The sequence below is a fragment of the Larus michahellis genome, chromosome 2 (genome assembly GCF_964199755.1).
Source record: "Larus michahellis chromosome 2, bLarMic1.1, whole genome shotgun sequence".
Lineage (NCBI taxonomy): Eukaryota > Metazoa > Chordata > Aves > Charadriiformes > Laridae > Larus > Larus michahellis.
Window position 1 is genome coordinate 42,921,735 of NC_133897.1, and position 7,561 is coordinate 42,929,295.

Consider the following 7,561-nt stretch of genomic DNA (forward strand, 5'->3'; position numbering starts at 1 on the left):
GTTCTCTTCAAAGGTATGGAAGAGAAACATTACCGTGGTGCTAGCTGAAATGCTATAATTGTATAGCACTATAATTCTATTATTTTGAATGGCTGTTGCCATTTTTTGCTCCAAGGGTAGCTCGTTGTAATAAGTAGCACTGGTACAGTTCCAGCAGTCGTATTTCAGTAAATGCCAATTTAAACACAATTTGCCTGACATACAAGAGGAAAGCGTCTTCTGAGTGCGATTATGGGCTTCATGTTGTGATATGTATACTAACAGTGTCTGAAAAAAGAAGCAGTTCCTTCCCCTAGAAAACCTGATCTGCCAGGAATCCCAGAAGATGCTTTGGAGGCCAGCTTGAAAAATCTCTCTCTAGGACCTGCCAAGTTTAGTCAAAACTCTGGCTTTTCAAGTGACCTTCCCCAGTATAAACTGGGTAAAAGTGCTGCAGCAGAGTGGTAGTGTTACTTAGTGGGCGTAAATCTTTGCAGAGGGAAGTACTTCAGTAAAAGCTATTTCTTGACGTCTAAAGAATAAGTATAGCAAGTCATAGCATAGCACTCGGCGGTGCTATACCTTTTTATAGTTACCTGGTCAGCCAAAAGCCAGTAACATGAAAATTAAAAAGCTAAGTACAACCTGAATGCAATGACAAGTATTATGGGAACACCTATAGATCCTACCTGGTGCACTCTGACCCACGGCTACGAACTCCTGGAACAAATTAGAAACTGGCGCTACCCTAATAGCTGGGTATCTCATTTCTTTAGGATACATCCGAATGAGCAAAACATGAACAAACAAGCAGTGGATGAGAGAGAGAGATAACTAGCTAATTCCAACATGCAGGAACCTCCTGCTTGTTAAATTATCCGCTCTAGTCAGCCCTCTGACTATAGAAAAAACTATCTGCCAAATCTATATTCATGTACCAGGGCAACAAACAAATTAGAAATGCACAGAGACAGGCTGAACAACTTGGGTTGTTTTTAAATTATCTTCGTAAAAAGAAGAACTCTGGGAGGAGCTGGGGATGATTAGAAACGGATGATGGCATGGACTGCCTGCTTTTCCTCCCTCCAGACATATCACTTCATTTCTTCCCATTCACTAGGTCTTCAGACACACCAAGAGCAGTTACTTGTTCTTTCTAAAGACTTTTTAGAAAGCCAGCACTTACACTTTTAGCACCGTGAAGAGGAAATAAACCTTTGAAGAAATCTTACCTGTTGAAACCACTTTTTAATGGTCTAATGATTTTTTTTAAACAACAACTTGAATTTTGCCCAATATGTCATTACAAAACAGAATGAAAGTGCTTCTCCACCCTGACTACAGAATTCCCGATACAACACGATAATCATCTGAAGGGATGAGATTCTCTAGAAAAAATGTGTATTTACTGTTCATTACAGTGCCATGTTTCATCATTCAACATTGAAAATGCCTTTAATAAAATAGCATTCATTGGTTTTATAACAATTCCAGTTCAAAATCCTCTTTTTGGAATTCTAATTGATCCTCCAAATGAGCTTTATTAATCATTGACGGAAAACTGGCAAAATCCTACCCCGTACTTTGGCAACCTTTCAAAATGTCCAATTAGGTCAAATCAAGAAAGCCCTAGAAACCAATTACAGCAGCACTTCTAAGCCAAAAAAAACCTTATTGTACTCTGAAACAACTGCAACATTATAGGGAAAAAAACCAAACCAAAACCCTCAATCAATGATCTGGTTATGCACCTGAAGTACCGCCTCCATAGAAACGTGCCAAATAGCCACTCCTTGAACCACATCAATTAATGGTATTTGCTCACAGATTTTCTTTATCACTGTCATAAATGTCACCAAGCAGTTCACCATAAGGAACAGCGCCAGCCAGCTCCTTAATCTGTCAAGCGAACACTCACTCCCCTTCAGCATTTTTCTATACATCTCATCTACAGTGCTCTAATTTCGCGTGTACACAAAGTCTTCACCTTTTTATGAGTTTCATGTGTTCTGTATCTCACCTGCATGTTTGTACATTAACAAATATGTTGACAAAGCGATAAAAATAATCTTGGCGGCAAGAACAATAGCGACCTTTATCTAACTTCTCAAGAATGTGATCTTTGCTTCTGCAGTACTGCTGCACGTACAGCCATAGGTGCCGGTGGGCTCTTTGAGGTGCACGTTGCTGCCAATCCTAATCCCACCACCCACAGTTAAGAATTAATTAGGACTTGAAGATGCCAGAGGGAGGCAAAACAAACAAAAATAGCATTTTAATTAACTGTAAACAATAATTAAAATTCTGCATTATGTTTAGCATCTGCACATTTCCAGACTTTACTGCAGTGGCTCTGAATCTAATGAGATCATCCGACGAAATGCCAGAGGACTGGACAGATCTCAGATTGTAAGTACATCTCCTATGGTATCTCAGAACAGTAAATAATTCATGCATCCTTATTGTGAGGACCAGTAATAAAAAAAAACAAACAAAAAAACCCCAAAAAAATAACACTGACAACGAACCAAAATCCACATACTCTGGCCAGACTGAGGGAGAACAAAATGTGCACACATATAATAAGTAGGTTTTGAGTTTCCTATTCCAGATGTACACTTGTTCTGCAATTTCATGACACAATGGTCCCCACTTTACTATACTTAGTTATTTAGTTGGTTATTTTATTATTTATTAATTTACTTATTTACAATTCCCTTTTACTTTTTTTATTAACCTTTTTTTAATTAACCTGCCATTATACTAACAAAAGCCATGTGGTGTTATACAAAATTCTTTTGTCAAAGTCACAAGTTCTATCCAACATTTTCCACTCTGATGCCCTTTTAATTACAATGTTGAGACACAAAACCCTCTGAGTGTCTTCCTGTCTATTTTGGTTACTCAGTTTTCTCTGCCATTTGATCTTCAGCTGGCTAGTTTACAAATTGGATCTCAATAGTTCATCTCAACCCAAAGTTTTACATTCCCTCCACTCACATGCTGGAAACAGTCACCTGTCATTCAGAAGTCAAACCTCTTCACAAAAGTCTCCTTACCTTCACCAGGAGGACAGGTAAACTTCATGAAGTTCTACTCTACGATGAGCTTGATCAAGGGTAACCACCAGGACCTAGCCATACAGAAGAAAGCCAAGGGTTTCTCTTGCGCCCGTCTCTAGACACCTGAAGGAAAACAACTGTCTGAAGTAACCATGTGGCTTTCGTATTCTGTCATTTTCCAAAAACGGCTAGAAAATGGCTAGAAATTTTCCAAAAATGGCCTCTTAACATTCATTAGCTACAGCTAAAACTTTAAGTCACAAAAGAAAGATAACCAAATTCGTGATACCATTTATATAATGCACTCAATATTACAGCCCCTGATATCTCATTTGAATTACGTGGCAGACAATTGCAATGCTTTAGCTAATAAGTTGAAAGCTCCTTCTCTTCCCCCCCTTATTTGTTTACTAATCCATTAATATAAAAAATCAGGAAATGTTTGGAAGATCCTGCACATATCTAGCCCTCTTTCAGCTTGAGTTTCGTAGGTTCCTCAGTGTTCATAGGTTTCATGTATTCTCCCTTACATTTTACTAAACTATTAGGTACAGAAGATTAACTGATTGGGAATGATATTATTAACGTTTTCACTTCCATAGCACATTTTTTGAAATGCAAATTGAAGAATTGCAACGGAAGTATTAAGAACTTCATAAAACAGTAAAAATAGAGTAGTATGTATTCAGGAAGCCAAGGTCAGACCTAAGTGTAAGGTCTATGTCAGGATGTATCCTAATGTAAGGATATCTTTTGTTAGAATGACTGCCACGATTTATGACTGGTTGCAAGTGTGGCTGAATTGCTTTGTTGACCTGGAAAGGTCAGGAAGTTTACTCCATACATCTTGGTTTTCCTCTCATTTTATTTATGTCACGCCTTTTCTTTAACCGTCTGTACTCTCGGAATTGCACCACTTCGCTACTTGTGTCTTTCTACAACAGCTTTCCTTGCATTTTCCTTTTTGTGTAATTTTTTTTTTTGTGTGATGGTGGCAAACACCCCATTAGAAGTGCTACATTTCCTTTGGGTCTATGAAGAAACTAGTAATTGCCTTCTTTTCCTTACATGAAATGCTGTTTTGCCATGGCCTAGAAGGCCCAGCTTGGTAGGAGATGGCTATAAACTGCTGCCTTGTCTGAGGGACATCCTGTAACACACCATTCCTCATAGTCGCGTACGTGCTGCTGTGCAAGAGCTGCTGAACCTCAGCCCTTCGCACAGTTGCTCCTCTGGTTAGTAATACTTTCCAGGAAATCGCCTCACAATCTTTAGTCTTTCTTTTAGATGCATATAAAATCTGTATTTCCTATAAGTACCCTTGGTTTGCACTGCCCTGTACAGGAGTTTCAGTTTTTCCTCCTTAACTTTTTTGGCCTTCCCTCTGACATCCCCCAGTTGGGGCAGATTCACCGTTCTGTATCGGCTGTTTTCCTGCTTAGCCCTTTTCCCTTTCCTGGAAAAGCAGCGCTTAGCACATTCAAGAATTTTCTCAGGTTTCTCCAGTGCATCTTCATTTGTCCAGAAAACCAAACAATAAGATCTCAGGGTTTGGGGTTCTAGTTTTATCTGCCGTCCACATAGCAAAACTAGCCCACAGTTCCCTCAGCCTGAAGTTTTGCATCCTCCCTCCCAGATGAAAGTCTCCAGGAAGAATCTGTTGCAGTTCAGCTCTGTTTCCCGCTCTCTTTTCCTAATCCTTTTCTACAACTCCTCCACAAGCTACCTCTCTTTTTATGCCTTATGCCGGTCGATCTCCAGATCTCAACAATTCATGTGATGAAAATAAATGTACCATTCCTCTCAGCTGCTTTCTGAGTAATACTAACCTGTGTCTTTTTTTGTTTGACTCTCTTAAGCTGCTAACTCCAATATTACTATCTGAAAAATGTTTATTTTACCTGGAGCATTTCGACTTCTTTTTAATAAGAGGTTTCCATCATTATCAAAGACATTTATTTACATTTCACTTTTTTCCCCAGCCTTTTTTCTCAAAACTTTGCGATGTCATTTTTTTCCATGAGAACAAAGCATTGTTTTATTAGCAGGTTCCCTTTCTTTCTTTCTGCTAGGCCTCATTTTTTAAGAGATTTCCTTTTTAAATCTGAGACAATATGTCTTTCTTCATTTCCCTAATAAATCCTGCTACCATTTCCCAAGCCTTTTTTAGTAACAATGCCTTCTCATTTACCCTGTTCAAGTTTTATCTCAACTGCTCTGTATAAGTTTATATTAGAAGCTGTGTATTTTCATTTTATGTTTATTGATTCAATGAAAAAGACCAAGACCTTAAACTTTCACAGTCCAACATCCTGTTGTGCTTTGAATTTTTAACCAAGTCTTACTCCTTTTGGAAATCTTGCTTGTATAGATAGACTTTATTAACTTTTTTTAATGCTGCACAGTATCTTTTTGCTTTCCTTTGCAACTGGTTTAATGCCTCAGTCTCCTGCAGTATTTTCTTTCAAGTATAGTTTCTGGGAAAAAGATCTTTAATATGGGAAAGAGCTGTGATTAGACTATCCTATAGATATGTTCTGCAGCACTTGCTTTTCATCAAGCCTCTTTCTGCTTTTCACTGCCTCCTGATTGCTCCAGGGCACAACTGACCCACGCTGCACAACCGAGCCGAGCGTCCTTCTGTGACGACAGTGGTCACCTCACCACATATGGCAATATTTGCACCCGGGAAAGCCCCAGTTTCCTCACCAGAACACGGCTTTTCTGGTCATATGGTTTCAGCCCAAGTTACAGGGACATTTCTTTTTTTGCCCAGAGGTGCTTTCCTAGTCTAATAATAAATTAATCTCAGTTCTTTATCACAGCCTTAGTAAGCAAGAGCTGATCCCGCCTTCCTTGCAGCTGATGGTATTTTGCCGCTGTTTTGGTGAGAGGAAGCTCTGCCCCTAATGGAGGAAGATTGTGCTGTGACAGAGATGCGAGACAGAGAGCCAGGACGTGCAGCCTCTTCTTCTCAGCTCTGCCACCTGTTGCTGTGGGACTTAGAAGTTACTCCATATTCCTTTTCCACATAACGTGTATTCTGCGTTAGTTTGTTTACATCTCTCCCGCAGAAGCATCCCACAGAACACTATGTTTTTTTTCCATGAGGTATTGAGTTCACTCGACCAGGAGGCCAGTAGCGCCTGCTTTTTTTAAAAAAAATGTTGGTTAATTGTCCCTCATAGTCACAAGTACGATTAACAAACAGTGTTACTACATTCACAGAGAGGTCCTTACAGCTTTTGCCTCGATTTGTCAGTGGGTCACAGAGTACGGTCTGGAATGATAACCCCACACGGACGTTCCCGTCTGTGACCTGATGTCCCCAGCGTCTCTCTGCCGTCTCCCGTGGTACCCTCCCAGCTGAGCCCAGCCCAGGGCCAGCAGCGCGAAGCCCCTGGGGAGCTGCTCGGCCCCCCTGCACCCTCCCTGCAGCTCCCAGGGGCGGTGGTGGGGGGTGGCGGGGGAAAGGGATGGACCCTGCAGAAGCAGCCAACACGACGTGGCCCTTCCTGAAGCCGATTTTCCTCCCGTGTGACGGGTAAACACATCTGGTAAACCGAAGGGCCGGGGACACTGAACAGCCGAGGCCGCCCGGGCAGCTCCAGCCCCGTCCTCGCACCCGCGGTGGCCGCAGGCAGCGCCGGGGCCAGCGGGGGAAGGGGAAGGAGCCGCGTTCCCCGGGAGGCGGCGGCGGCACACCGGGGCCTCCCCGCCCCGCCGGCAGGCCGGGCCCCGGGCTGCGGGGGCGGACGGCGGCTCCGCTCCCGCCCGGCCGCCTCCATCCCCCGGCGGTGCGCGGCCGCCACAGCCGAGCGCCGGCCCTCCCGCCCCCCCCCCCCCGCCTCGGGCTTCCCGCCCCACCCGGCCCCGCCGGCCCGGGGCGGGGGCTCACCTCAGCCCCGCCGCCGCGGCCGGGGACCGGGAAACGGGGTCCGGCGGGGAGAGGGTGCCGGGCGGCGGCCGGGGGAGCGGGGAGGGACGCGGGGAGTCTCACCTGCCACAGGCGAGCGCCGAGCGGGAGACGCCGCGGCGGCTGCGGCGCTTCCTGCGGCGGGAGGCGGGCGCTGTCCCCGGCTGACCCCGCGGGGAAGCGGGGCGGGGGGGGGGGGGGGGGCGGCGGCGGCGGGACGCGGGGCCGGGCCGGGCCGGGCGGCCGCCTCTCCGCTGGGGAGGGAGGCGGCCGCGAGCGGGGAGCGGCGGGGCCGAGCGGCGGCGGCCGCTGACCGCCCGGGAGCTGTCATGGCAGCGCGGCCTGGCGCGGCGCGGCGCCGGGGACAGACGGGGACACGCCGCCCGAGGAGGGCATCCCCGTCGGGGGAAGCAGCCCCGGGGGAAGGGCGGCGCCGAGGGTGGGTGCCGAGGCCGGGGAAGGCGTTTCGGCGGCTGCCGGGCTCGGAGCGGCGCTGGGCGCAGGCGGCTGCGCAAGGGCTGCGCGGTTGCGTAAGGTGAGCCGGCTGCGGCCGGGCTCCGCCGCCGCGCAGGCGGTTTTTTGCAAACAGCGAGCGGGCGCTGAA

The 7,561-nt window shown here is 45.9% G+C and overlaps 1 protein-coding gene across 3 annotated transcripts in view; it reads right to left on the reverse strand.

Moving 5' to 3' along the window:
• The window catches only part of THRB (thyroid hormone receptor beta), a 177,513-nt gene extending 170,443 nt beyond the window's left edge, over nucleotides 1-7,070 (reverse strand). The window contains exons 1-2 of one of the 3 annotated variants that reach the window (XM_074575035.1): nucleotides 7,042-7,058; nucleotides 3,039-3,164 (exon numbers count right to left, since the gene is read on the reverse strand). The gene's annotated coding sequence lies outside the window, so the exon portion shown is untranslated. Of the gene's footprint in view, nucleotides 1-3,038; nucleotides 3,165-7,041 lie in introns of all 3 variants that reach the window. The other 2 variants (XM_074575033.1, XM_074575034.1) reach the window with 2 other exon arrangements.
• Between the last annotated feature and the right edge of the window lie 491 nt (nucleotides 7,071-7,561).